The sequence below is a fragment of the Strix uralensis genome, chromosome 1 (assembly GCF_047716275.1).
Source record: "Strix uralensis isolate ZFMK-TIS-50842 chromosome 1, bStrUra1, whole genome shotgun sequence".
NCBI classification, from domain to species: Eukaryota; Metazoa; Chordata; class Aves; order Strigiformes; family Strigidae; genus Strix; species Strix uralensis.
The window spans coordinates 168087642-168101575 of NC_133972.1; the positions used below are offsets into that span (position 1 = coordinate 168087642).

The 13934-nt window shown below is 40.3% G+C and overlaps 1 long non-coding RNA gene across 1 annotated transcript; it reads right to left on the reverse strand.

Annotated features, from left to right (window-relative positions):
* Nucleotides 1-5292: 5292 nt before the first annotated feature.
* On the reverse strand, nt 5293-13170 carry LOC141954766 (uncharacterized). The gene is made up of 3 exons (XR_012632242.1): nt 13131-13170; nt 6690-6838; nt 5293-5397 (listed from the first exon to the last, which is right to left on the reverse strand). It is a non-coding gene; the product is annotated as an uncharacterized LOC141954766 (long non-coding RNA).
* Between the last annotated feature and the right edge of the window lie 764 nt (nt 13171-13934).

Sequence of the window (13934 nt, forward strand, 5' to 3'; positions counted from 1 at the left end):
CTCTGTTCATTTCATGTTGTGTATTTTGAAATGCTATATTTAGCTATTTCTTGGTTTTCATATTCTCCTCCAGAAAGTACCAGAGGTGTCTTATGTACATCTTCATTAGTCCTTTGATGAATTGCAATCATCCTGCTCATCAGTCTAGTACCAGCTGCTCATCAGTTAAACTGCTGATGTTGACATTAGCATCTGCAATTCTTTCAAAATCAACAGTTGCCCTGGAAGTCAGTCTCAAAGAAATGTATTTTACTTAGGCATACAGTGTAAGCTTGACTTGTTCTATATCTGATCGAAATGGGTACCCCAAGGGAGCCATTTGATGTAAGATGAATATTAATTTTAAAAGAGAACCACCCTTCAGACTCTGTGGACTATAGAGGGAGCCTAGGTGATTAGCATAGATTTGACTTTTAGATGATTTAAGTTAGGTAATATAAATCCCAACCTGCCTGCCTGGAGTTTATTGGTATTTAATCAACAGATCTTATTTGTATGCAGCTTTTTATTTTTAAACAAATGTAATCTAGCTAATGAAAATAAGCTGAGACAACAAAAGGAAATATTGCAGTTGTAGTGCTAGCTATACTGAAATCAATGGAAATTTGCACTAACTTCTCTACCTACAAGGAAGACTTTGCCTTTGGTTTCAACTCCTGATAGAGAGGTATTGACTGCACATATGAGTGCTGGACCTTTCTTATAGGCATCTCTAAATACTGTTATCAAGATATTTGAATATTTTTAAGGATTGTGAATTTACCTGTTAACCTAATTCAGCAGTCAAATAATAAGGAAAAAGAAATCTCTTACCTTGTAACATGTGGTATGATACAACTGTTAGATACTATAATAAGAGAAGGGGATATAGACACCTAAAAACCCCAAACCACCAATAACAGAAAAAGAGATATGCAATGAAAGCAATCTTTCATATATATTGATTTGAACCATTGACAGCTCGTAACAAATTTATATCTATGATAACCTTTTTTTGGTCATTTTTTTCACTACGTTACATGAGGTTTACAGCCCATTAAGATAAGCCATGTCCATTGACCACTTTTCCCTCTGTAAATAAGTCATCAAAAATTATTTTAGTTGGAAATACTTGTTGTCTACAGCTGGAACTAGCTTAGTATATTATCAGTCATTAAAAAATTCTAAGGTGCAGTATCAGCTTTCAAGTATAGTGGACTCTGTTTAAGATCAGACTAAACAAGCTATTTTCATCAGCTAAGCATAGAATGTATTAAAGAGATATAATAATTAATAAACAGAACTTGGCAGTCATATGCAATATAAAATGGGACTTGTTTTGTTGATGTCAGTAGAGCTAAATGAGTAGCAAATGAAAACTGTAGCCAAAAGAAGGGGGAGTATCTTCCAGTGAAAACAAGTGTCTATTTCTTTTCCTGAAAATTAAGAATAAGAGCAAGTGTTCAAACTTAATGGGAAATACGGAAATACCCAAGAGCAAGAGTTCTCACTTTCCATTACAACAGATATTTGGTTCAAACTTGCTCATCTTGAAATCAGTGGAAGCACACTCAACACTTGCTACTATAGAAGATAGTTTGAGTACTTGGTAACTTATATAGATAAACTTTCTGATTGCATCTCAAAAGAGCACTAAATGGAATGACTGTGTTGAGATCTACTCATAAAAATGTATATGTATGTGTTGTGGGTTGACCCTGGCTGGATGCCAGGTGCCCAACAAGCCGCTCTATCACTCCCCTTCCACAACTGGACATGGGAGAGAAAATGTAATGAAAGGCTCATGGGCTGAGATAAGGATAGGGAGAGATCACACGCCAATTACCATCATGGGCAAGACAGACTCAACTTGGGGAAATTAGTTTAATTTATTACCAGTCAAATCAGAGTAAGATAATGAGAAATATAACCAATCTTAAAAACACACTCCCCCCACATCTCCCTTTTTCCCAGGCTCATTTTCATTCAATTCGTCACACATTGTCTCTGCCACTCATTCCTTGTCACACTCTTCCCCTGCTTCAGTGTGGGGTCCCTCCCACAGGAGACAGTCCTCTATGAACTTCTGCAGCATAAGTCCTTCCCATGACCTGCAGTTCTTCATGAAGTTCTCCAACATGGTCCCTCCCACAGGGTGCAGTCTTTCAGGCACAGACTGCTCCAGCGTGGGTCCCCCACAGGGTCACAAGTCCTGCCAGCAAAACCTGCTCCAGCATGGGCTCCTCTCTCCATGGGTCCACGGGTCCTGCCAAGAGCTTGCTCCAGCACAGGCTTTCCACAGGGTCACAGCATCTTTTAAGGTACATCCACCTGCTCCGGTGTGGGGTCCTCCACGGGCTGCAGGTGGAGATCTGCTCCACCATGGACCTGCATGGGTGCAGGGCACAGCTGCCTCACCATGGGCTGCACCACGGGCTGTAGGGGAATCTCTGCTCTGGCACCTGGAGCATCTCCTGTCCCTCCTTCTTCACTGACCTTGGTGTCTGCAAAGCTGTTTCTCTTAGATATTCTCACTCCTCTCTCTGGCTGAAGTTTCTATTGAGCAGGTTTTTTTCCCCATTCTCAAATACGTTATCACAGAGGCACTACCACCATTGCTGATTGGCCCAACCTTGGCCAGCAGCAGGTCCATCTTGGAGCCAGCTGACATTGGTTCTTTCGGACATGGGGGAAGCTTCTGGCGTCTTCTCACAGAAGCCACCCCTGTAGCCCCCCTGCTACCAAAACCTTGCCATGAAAATTCGATAAGATCATGTTTCTTTTGTAATGCTTGTTTGAGTGAGTTGAATTTTCTTCTTTAAATAAATATATTCTTAAACAGATTGCCAAATAAGGGTGATCTGATACCTATAAGACTATGGTAGTTCATGGAAGCCATACTTGAATGAATAAATAGATGTATTTCATTACTAATAACTTGTTTGAATACTCACAGGGTATAGGCACAAATACACTTACTTTAGCTTTTGCATTGGAAATGCTAGAACCCCAGATTCAAGAAGAATAAAGAAACAATTTGCCCAGAATAAGAGAAGACTTGTAGTGGAGTGGTTATTTTTTATCCCTCTGACATTTATAGATGAAAGAGTAAAAAAAAGATTAATGCAGTTGCTGTTTTTTTCCAAGTGATAGGCCTTTTCCAAACCCAACTGACTGCTATGATCAACATGTTTTGCTCAAAATATCTCTGACTTATTTGGTGAAATGTCAGAACAATAAAGCATTTGTTCTCTGGAAGCTGGCCTGAAACTATCAAAAACTACTGGAAACCCCAGGCTTTTCAGCTGTAGCCAAACTACCCCACCTTGAAGATGCTGTTTCAAGAATGTAACACTTACTGACTTTTGGCTGGAAACCTGATATTGTCTAGAATCACTGATTTTAATTGATGCTGCCAAAACTACAAGGCTTCTTAACACAAGACAAGACTGGATTGCTGACAACACAAAACTGGGAGGAGTGCTTGTTCACCACATGGTTGTGCTACCATTCAGGACCTTGTCAGGCTGGAGAAATGGGTTGACAGAACCCTTGTGAAGTTCAACAAAGGGAAAAGCCAAGTCCTGTACCAAAGGAGGAGTAACCCTATGCACCATTATAGGCTGGGGACCAGGTCTGCAGTGAAGGAGCTGGTGGTCCTGGTGGACACCAAGTTGCACGGGAGTCAGTGGTGTGCCTTTGCAGCAAAAAAGGTCAATAGCCTCTTCCTGTGCTTTAGGCAGAGCGTTGACAGAAGGTCAAACCACCTAAGTTGGTTCTGTAGCACCATGAATGGAGTTCAACATATGCTTTTAAATATATACCATGTAGATATTTATCTCTGCACCCTACAGACAATACAAAGCAACCATCCACAGAAATAAGTGCTATTAGTAAACAATTTATCTAAGCAGTTTTAGATGCACATCTTTGAATAATTTCACTGAGAAGTACCTATTTATCTCCATGACTATATCAGATGAAGACATACACACTTGTTTAAATGAGTCCTATCTCCAGAGAATTTATTCAACAAGAAAGTGGGTTAGTTTGGATACAGAACTGCACAACTGCAATTAATAATGCTGTCACAAGCTGATCTCTACACGGTGCTGCATTGTATAAAGCTGTATGCTTTATAGGCATACTAGTTTGAGCTGCCCTAAATCACGGTCTCCGAAATCTATGCATCATTACACAAATATTTATTTTGCCAGTGATAAATCCCCAAATTAGTTGCAAATTGATATTTTGGAATTTCTTTATTTCCTGTGAATATTTCCATTTTATATAAACATGCCAGGACTCACTGAGAAGTTATTTTGAAGGAAAAAAGACAGCAGTCTAAAGGCACAGTGTGTTCTGGTTCGTCTTGTATCAGTGGCTGTGTTTGTACAAGATCCAAGTTCCTGGGTCCTTGGCTTTCCTTTGTTGATGCCTTAGTTTCTGATGGACATAAACTCAGCACAAGCCAGGAGAGGGCCATTGTCTTCTTTGGACAAGCAATCCATGCATACATCAAAGAGGTGGCAAAATATTTAGCACCTCAGAACACCAGGTCACTTTGCCAACCATCTTCTGTGGATTTGGGTATTTCACTGATTTTTTAAAACATCAATTTTAGTTTATCCGAGGTCACATCAATCTCAAGGACTGTGACTTCCAGATCCTCACAATATGTTCTTCATTTCAGTTACCCTAGTTTTCTTTTTAAAATGGCTGGCATTCTGCTTTTACCATCTCTATTCTATCCTGTTTGCATCTCGAACTCTGCAAGGAGGGGGAAGTGAGATGAGTCCAGAATATTTAAAAGGTTAAAGTCTCTGTTTGTAAGTCCATTAAGAGTTTATAGTTTTTAAACAGACTTTACTGGCCATTAAAATTCTGATGCCTTTGCCTGACAAAGATTGTAATGAGAATAGAAAATGGCATTAAATGGAATCCATTCTGAAGATGATTGCAAAAGATACAAGCCTAACTCATTCTCATTATAGCTTTGTGTTGGTATAATTGTGAGTGTTACTCGGATACCTGAAATACTTGGAGAGAATTTTATTGTGATTGTAGAAAGGAGCTACTTAATTTGATTTAAAATTGGAACTGTAGTTGCCTACTTTTGCTGTACTGCAAATGGCATAGGAACAGCTGACACTAATTTTGTGTAGGCCTGTAGGAATATTTTTCTCTTGCTTAAGCCCAGCTACTGCCATTCAAGACATCTATATATGGTTTTAAGACTCAATTTGCTGATCATCCACAAGGCTGACATGTCAGCAGCTCCCATCTTGTAGTTTAGGGTGAAACCAGACTGAAGAAAATGCTGCAATTTTAGATTGTATTGAAGCATGTCCTTAGTGTGGGTGATCTTGAGGATGCTGCCTTGGTATTTTCTTCCAGATAGGGTTGGGTTTTTTCTTTCTGGTGATGAGAAGTGACAAATATCAGCTTCAGAGTCACCCTAGAAAGATTTCAGTGTGGCCTGCCTAGGAATCTAGGAAGCCTCAATTCAAGCTAGTGGATCAGGCTAGTGTGAAAGCACAGAGTTGTTTTTCAGGAGTGCTCAGGCAGCTCCTAGAGCCAATAGGTTTAAGCAAACAGTAAAGGTGGTCTAAGACTGTATGGAAGACTCGAGTCCATTTATTCCTGAGAACTTTAAAACCAAGGAAGCCATGTCATATAGGGTACCACTTGCTAAAATATCAGTGAAATTCATGGAAATTTGGTTTGCAACTGCTGAAGCAAGTACATTTACACCTTTATTTACTGACTTTCATGGAGAAAAGTGCTCAGTTACTCTGCCTAAAAAATTAATGTATATCTATCTTTTGCAGTGATCTTAGAGATTATCTGGTACCAAAAAACCTCAAAAATTGTTAAAGTACACTGTTTAGAGTTCAGACTTTTAGTTGAGGAGTAAGCATTTGCACTTGTCTGTTATTAGATAACATACAGGTAATATTTTCAAGGGTGTCTAAATGTTGTAGGAGCCTGAATTCCACATTTAAAAATCAAAGGCTTTGGGAAAGAAAGTTTATCTTTAACTATGTACCAGATCCATATTTCATTACCTCTAAGAGGAGTATAATCAGCAGCCAATAATTTGCAAAACAAATTAACTCCTTTCATTTAATTACTACTAGCAGTAACAGTAGAATAAGGAAACTGAAAGCAGAGATCAGGGAATGGCATTGTATTTTGGTGAAGAGGAGGTTTGGAACCGTGCTCTTACCTCTTGCCCTTGTGTGGTCTAACAGAAATATTAGTTGAACGAGAAATTCAACGTGAATTATTCTGCTTCAAGTATCATTTACCCTTTAAGAAGTCAGATGCAAAACAGAGTACTAGCAAAGGAACTAGCTGGTTTCTCAGACACCTAACAAAAAACTCAGAGGAGTTTGGCAGAAAAGTACATTATCTTATAAAATTTCTAAGAATGAAGAAAAATATACTCCAAAGTTAACAGCACTTAAAGAATTGTTTCTGTTTCAGTTTTATATGGTTTGGTTTGTTTTTTTAAAAGAAATAATGTAATTAGTTCTAGATGAGGTCCTGTTTTGAGAGTACATTTGAGTAAGTAAAATATTAGGATGTTTCATCATAACTTTTTCCCAGGTTTCATGCACAGCTACTTATCTGAGGAATAATCTATAAAGAAAGAAAATTTGAACAGCATTTAAATAACCTTAGAGTTTTAATTTCATTTGACTCACATCTCAGATCAACAGAAGGTCATAATCATGGAGAAATTTTAAGCAATCCGTCCTGCAGAGTGAAACATTTGCGAAAATCCTCCAGCTTCACACATAGCAAATGCTTTGTCTTCTACATTTTTTTTATCTCAAAGTAGGTGTTTGGATATCTTTTTCAGAAAGGGAGGGAAGAGGAGAGAGAGCAAAAACATAAAAATTACTCAAATTCTCCAAAACAAATACTTGTGCACAGTGAACTCCAAAACTGACCACAGTGGACAGTCCCTTCAAAGCTAATAAAGACTTTTTTCTATTTGCAAAAATAAAATATGAGTTTTCCTCACATCAACTGCTTCTTGGTGTTGATCACAGATCAAGGCTGATGATCAACCCTAAAGCTGCTAAGAAGACTTCTGTCTTAGTACACATCTGAGTGCTGTTAATATTGCATTAGAATAAGAGCCAATCCTTTCAAAACATCTATCTTGATTCCTTTTACCCCAATGTGTTATTGATGAATGCCAGTATCAGCTTTTTCTGAGTGGCTATGTACTAAACTTGCTGCAAAAACAAACGAATCCCATGAAAATACTTGTAAGACGGTAAGAGAGACCATTTAGCAACTGGCAATGTAGCATCCTCTGAAGGGAAACAAAATGTCATGAAAATATTACAAGCTGCAGGAAAATGTGGAAGAATCAAAGCTGACAATCAACTGAGGAGAAAAATAAAGTTTTAGCTTACAGCATCACATTTGTCACATGTCTTTATCAAAGTATAAAAATTAATCAGCCAAAGTCATACAAGGTAGAATACCTACAGATTTCAATACTGGTGCTCCCTTGTCACAGTCTTGATAATTTCCATATTACTGAACCAGATGGTTGGGGAAAAAAAGAAAAACGAATAAAAAGGAGGCATTGTTGTCAAAGGTAGAATCTTTGCCTTTGTAACAAAGAAAACCACTTCTCATGGCAAACAGTTACAATTAAATCTAATAATAGACACAGAATATTCCCACTGGGGCCCAGAAGCTGAAGAAGACATGGATGTTATTTGTATGTCACAGCACACATATGTCTAAGTGGACGACACTGGCTAAAATTGATCAGGGAAACTTATTTGTCCTATCTCAAGAAAATATTCTGCCACTGTATAATGGTGTATATGTACATACATATAATATATAGAGAGTGGTGAATGTAGATAGAATGCTTGTCTTATCATACAATCTGAGGAAAATAAAATATAGTTGTGGACTGCAACGGTAATCTGAACCCCATATTCTTTTTTAATTGATTAAGAATCAATATTTCATACAGATAGAATTTGTACTAAATCTAAGAGAAAGATAGCTCAGCCAAGAAACCATTGATCTGTTTTGTGCAATACATGCTGTTTATGCAACTCTGTGTATGCATTTACATATGCACATGTATCTTTGTGTGTAAGCACACATTTGTGTATATTACTTCCCAAGAAATCAATATAATGCCATGTTTTTGCTTAAACTTCTGTTTTGTAATATGGATTCTTAGAAAGGGAGATTCATGGCCTGCTAATGTTGTGCAAATTGTCTTACAAGATTCTTAGCAGTGGTCAATATGTTTACTGTTTTAGAGAATAAAGCATTACCCTTGAGAGATATGGCTCATATCCTAAAGAACAAAGAAATGTTTAGTGAACAAAAAGCAGGGAATGCAAATAGAGAATACACTGAACATATTAATTTAAAATGATGTGACCACATTCTTCAGCACTTGCTCACAGTAGTCTTTCCTTGACATAGTAGAACTGCTTCTGATTTATGTCATGTAAATAATAGGAGAATTTATGCTGTCATTTAAATATGCCTCACTGGAAAACAATAAAAACAAGTCTAAAAGCATGCATTTTTGAACAGCATAAACAGCTCAACTTCACAAGCAAGATATCTATTTTGATCCAAACAAAGTCACTTCAGACATACTGGGGAGAAAATAGAAATAGAGAAAACCAAGTTGTTCTCTTCTTCAGTTCACTGAAGTTCACTGAATTTTTACTACTTCTGTCACCTTTTTATTCTGTTTAACATCTAGGCAAAGTAAGTGAATGAGGTGTAAAAATATATTATTATTATTTTTTTTTTTTTTTTTTAAGACCACTATATACACTTTTATTATTACTTGCATAAGCTTTGTATTGACCTGATCTTGCAAGATTGCATAGCTTGTCTGGACTTGTTTCAGCCTGTGCTGATTTTATCTTCTTTCCATTGTGACAATTGTCAAGCTATCAAGTACGAGTCAACTAAATTTGTTTAAGCTTTAGTTCAGCTTTGTGGAATTCTCTGGTGTGTTGCCTATTCTTCATAGATAAGTAGTAAAGCAAGTACTCTGCACAGGGTCCCCCTTCACAGAATCACAGAATCATCTAGGTTGGAAAAGACCTTGAATATCATCTAGTCCAACCATTAACCTAACACTGACAGATCCCAACTACACCATATCCTTAAGCACTATGTCGACCCTACTCTTAAACACCTCCAGGGATGGGGACTCCACTATTGCCCTGGGCAGCCCTTTCCAAAGCCTAACAACCTGTTCTGTAAAGAAATACTTTCTAATATCCAGTCGAAACCTTCCCTTCCGAGGCCATTACCTCTTGTCCTATCGCTTGTTACTTGGTTAAAGAGACTCATCCCCAGCTCTATGCAACCTCCTTTCAGGTAGTTGAAAAGGGCGATGAGGTCTCCCCTCAGCCTCTTCTTCTCCAGACTAAACAACCCCAGTTCCCTCAGCCGCTCCTCATAAGATGTGTGCTATAGACCCTTCACCAGCTTCATTACCCTTCTCTGGACACGTTCGAGTCATTCAATGTCCTTTTTGTAGTGAGGGGCCCAAAACTGAACCCAGTAATCGAGGTGCGGCCTCACCAGTGCCGAGTACAGGGGCAAGATCACTTCCCTGTCCCTGCTGGCCACGCTATTGCCGATACAGGCCAGGATGCCATTGGCCTTCTTGGCCACCTGGGCACACTGCTGGCTCATGTTCAGCTGGCTGTCAATCAACACCCCCAGGTCCCTCTCTGACTGGCAGCTCTCCAGCCACTCCTCCCCAAGCCTGTAGCACTGCTGGGGGTTGTTGTGGCCAAAGTGCAGCACCCGGCATTTGGCCTTATTGAAACTCCTACAGTTGGCCTTAGCCCATCGCTCCAGCTTGTCCAGGTCTCTCTGCAGAGCCTCCCTACCCTCGAGCAGATCAACACTCCCACCCAACTTGGTGTCATCTGCAAACTTACTGAGGGTGCACTCGATCTTCTCATCTAGATCATCAATAAAGATGTTAAACAAGAGTGGCCCCAAAACTGAGCCCCGGGGGACACCACTTGTGACTGGCCACCAACTGGATTTAACTCCATTCACCACTCTTTGGGCCCGGCCATCCAGCCAGTTTTTTACCCAGCAAAGCGTGCGATCATGTAAGCCTCGAGCAGCCAGTTTTGCCAGGAGAATGCTGTGGGAAATGGTGTCAAAAGCCTTACTGAAGTGTCCTGGTTTAGCCAGGATAAGGTTAAGTTTCCCCAGCAGTGGGGGAGGAAGCTCTAGCCGGGTTATTCATATGTTATGCTGACGTCATGTCCAGGCGCCAGAGCGCGGGAAGAATCGGTGATCGCGTGGGGTTGGCGCAGCCGGGTTTTCTCTCACTGCTGTATTGGTAGATATCTTGCTCTGTTCATTGTTATTAGTGTTACTGTTATTGTTATTGTTGTTGTTTGTTGTGTTGCTGGTGCACTGCTGTATTAAACCTTTCCTTATCTCAGTCTCGGGGCTTTGTATTTCACTCCCTTTGTGGGAGAGGGGCAGCGGCCGCGTGGTCTCAGACCCTGGCAGGGATTAAACCATCACAACTTGAAGTCAAGGTAAACTACATCCACAGCCTTTCCCTCATCCAATAAGCAGGTCGCCCTGTCGTAGAAGGAGATCAGGTTTGTCAAGCAGGACCTGTCTTTCATAAACCCATGTTGACTGGGCCTGATCATCTGGTTATCCTGCATGTGTTGTGTGATGGTACTCAGGATGAGCTGCTCCATCAGTTTCCTGGGCACTGAAGACAAACTGACAAGCCTGTAATTTCCTGGATCATCCTTCCGACCCTTCTCATATATGGGAGTCACATTGGCCGATTTCCAATCTGTCGGGACCTCCCCGGTCAGCCAGGACTGCTGGTAAATGATGGAAAGCGGCTTGGCAAGCACCCCAGCCAGCTCCTTCAGCACCCTCGGGTGTATCCCATCCGGTCCCATAGACTTGTGTGTGTCTATGTGATGCAGTAGGTCACTGACTGTCTCCTCCTGGAATGCGGGGGATATCGTTCTCCCAGTCTCTGTCTTGTACCTGAGGAGGCTGGATTCCCTCAATACAACTACTCTTGTTATTAAAGACTGAGGCAAAGAAGTGGAGTCAAAGTACCTCAGCCTTTTCCTCATCACTTGTTACCATGTTTCCTCCTGCGTCTAGCAGGGGATGGAAGCTCGCCTTGGTCTTCCTTTTGCTGTTGAAGTACTTATAGAAACATTTCTTGTTATCTTTCACTGCTGAAGCCAGATTAATTTCTAGCTGGGCTTTAGACCTCCTGATTTCCACCCTGCATAGCCTCACAGCATCTTTGTAATCACTGTGAGTGGCTAGTCCCTTCTTCCAAAGCCCGTAAACTCTCATTTTCTCCCTGAGTTCCAGCTAAAGCTCCCTGTTCAGCCAGGGTGGTCTTCCCTGGTGCTGGTTTCTCTTACAGCACCTGGGCACCACCTGCTCCTGAGCCATTAAGACTTCCTTTTTAAAGAGTGCCCAGCCTTCCTGGACCCCTATACCCTTCAGGATTGTCTCCCAAGGGATCCTTTCAAGCTGGTGCCTAAACAAGACAAAGTCAGCCCTTTGGAAGTCCAGGATGTCAGTCCTGCTGCCCCCTCTCCTGGCCTCTCTAAGAATAGAGAACTCTATTATTTCATGATCGTTGTGCCCTAGTTGGCCTCCAACCGCCACATCATCCACCAGTCCTTCTCTGTTCACACAGAGGAGATCCAGCAGGACACCTTCTCTGGTCGGTTCACTCACCAGCTGCGTCAGGAAGTTGTCTCCCACACATTCCAGGAATCTCCCGGATTGGTCCCGCTCTGCTGTGCTGTATTTCCAGCAGATGTCTGGGAAGTTAAAGTCTCCCACAATAACAAGGGCAAGCAATCGTGAGATTTCTCCTAAGTGCCTATAGAATATTTCATCCACCTCTCTGTCCTGGGTGGGTGGCCTATAGTAAACTCCCAATATAACATCTGCCCTGTTGGCCTTCCCCCTGATTCTAACGCAAAGACACTCCACCCTGTCTTCACTATACTTGTGCTCAAAGCAATCATAACAGTCCCTAACATACAGAGCCACCCCACCACCTCTCCTTCCTTGTCTGTTCCTTCTAAAGAGCTTGTAGCCATCAATTAGCACACTCCAGTCATGGCAGACATCTCACCATGTTTCTGTAATAGCCAATACATCATAGTTTTCCTTTTCATCATGGCTTCAAGCTCCTCCTGTTTGTTACCCACGCTGTGTGCATTCATATAGATGCACTTCAGATGGGCTGATGTCCCCAGCACCTTTTTGCATTTAGAGGTCCTAAGTCCAGCCTGAGCTTTCACAGATGTTATCACAGTTAGTGATCCATCAATTTCCTTTGCATCTTTGTTGTGCAGCATGTCTCCATCCCTTGCCTCCACTGGGATAGCAGGTTGAGGGTCATTATATTGCCTCACTTTTAATTGCAGTAACTATAAATTCTCGGATCTGTATGTAAGGTGTGTTTCCTTTGATCCAGAAGAAGAATTTGTCATATTTTATACACGTAAATGACTCAGATACTTGTGAGTGAAGGTTAGTTATTCCAAAATTAAGTTCTCTTATGCTGGGCCATGCCAGAAATGTGACCAAAGACCCCCTTTCTAGAAGAGGCTCATAGTGCCTGGTTAAGGAAAGAGTGGAGGACATGGGGATATAAGGAACAACTCCTGCCCCTGATTGCCATCCCACTCATTATCAGCCTGAAATTTAGGAAATTCCAGTGCCAAATATGTTTAATAGCTTCTAATGAACTGGTCCTCCATGAATTTGTCTAGGCCCTTTCTGAAGTAATATAGTGTCTTTCGGACATAGGTACCACAATTCAGTTATGCATTTGGTTACAAGGGTAAACAAAATAAAACAAAACAACCCACTACTTCCTTTTTTGAATGCATAGAGTTCTTCCTTCTTTACATCAACATAACTGACAGTGTATCTTACGCTATATGTTTTTTAAATAGTCATCTTCTGAGCTATGCTTTATGTTTATAAACATGTCATTTATTCTGCACTTCACTAAGAGTTAATGAAAGATGCAGGAGTGATATTATTCAGACTGTTTAGGAATAAATTTTTGAAAAACCTGAAATACTTACAATGCTAAGCCATTGTTCTGGGTTTTTTTTGGTGTTTTTTTTGTTTGTTTTGTTTTGGTTTTTTTCTGCCAGCTGAACTCTGAACTCATCTGCTTCTTTCTTGGGACTTCAGAGAGTGTAGGCTGTACTCCAACTTAAACACAAGAACAGGAAAACATAGCATATACATAACACGCTACCACTTTGTGATCTGTTAAACCTAATTAAATATGAGATGATTTCTAGATTGAAGCTTAATCTCCTTACACAGTTTACACTCAAAATTCTATGGAAATTAATCTATTTTAGATATTAAGATATTAAGATATAAAATGGAAACTACAAATTCATTCCTTAAACTCACAGTTAGAACAGGTTTCTGTATAGGTCCCTCTATCAAAACATTGTATATCAACAAAGAAATTATTTTTGATTATAAGTGTGTTTTTGAGTCTGAACAACCTTACTTTGGTAGTGTGACAAAGACATCCCTCATAGCTTTGCTTTTATGACTGACATTCAACCCGGGTGAACTCAATTGATACCAAGGGATTTATAACAGGTATAATAAACAGGTCTTGGCATTTCCAAATTCATTTCCTTGATCTAATGTAGAGACATAATTACAATCTTGGGTCTTCGTGCAAGAAAGTTTCCCCATTCCCATTACTGCTGAAACAAATATTAGCAAAGTTTAGGCTGTCATTGACACTGGAGAATATTTTTGCATGAATTTGTCTGGCAGCCCTTCTCTCTTTTTCAATGAGGGCAGACTTCATTCCTGAGTACTTGCATATGTCTATGACAAAGGGATGTAACAAGTAA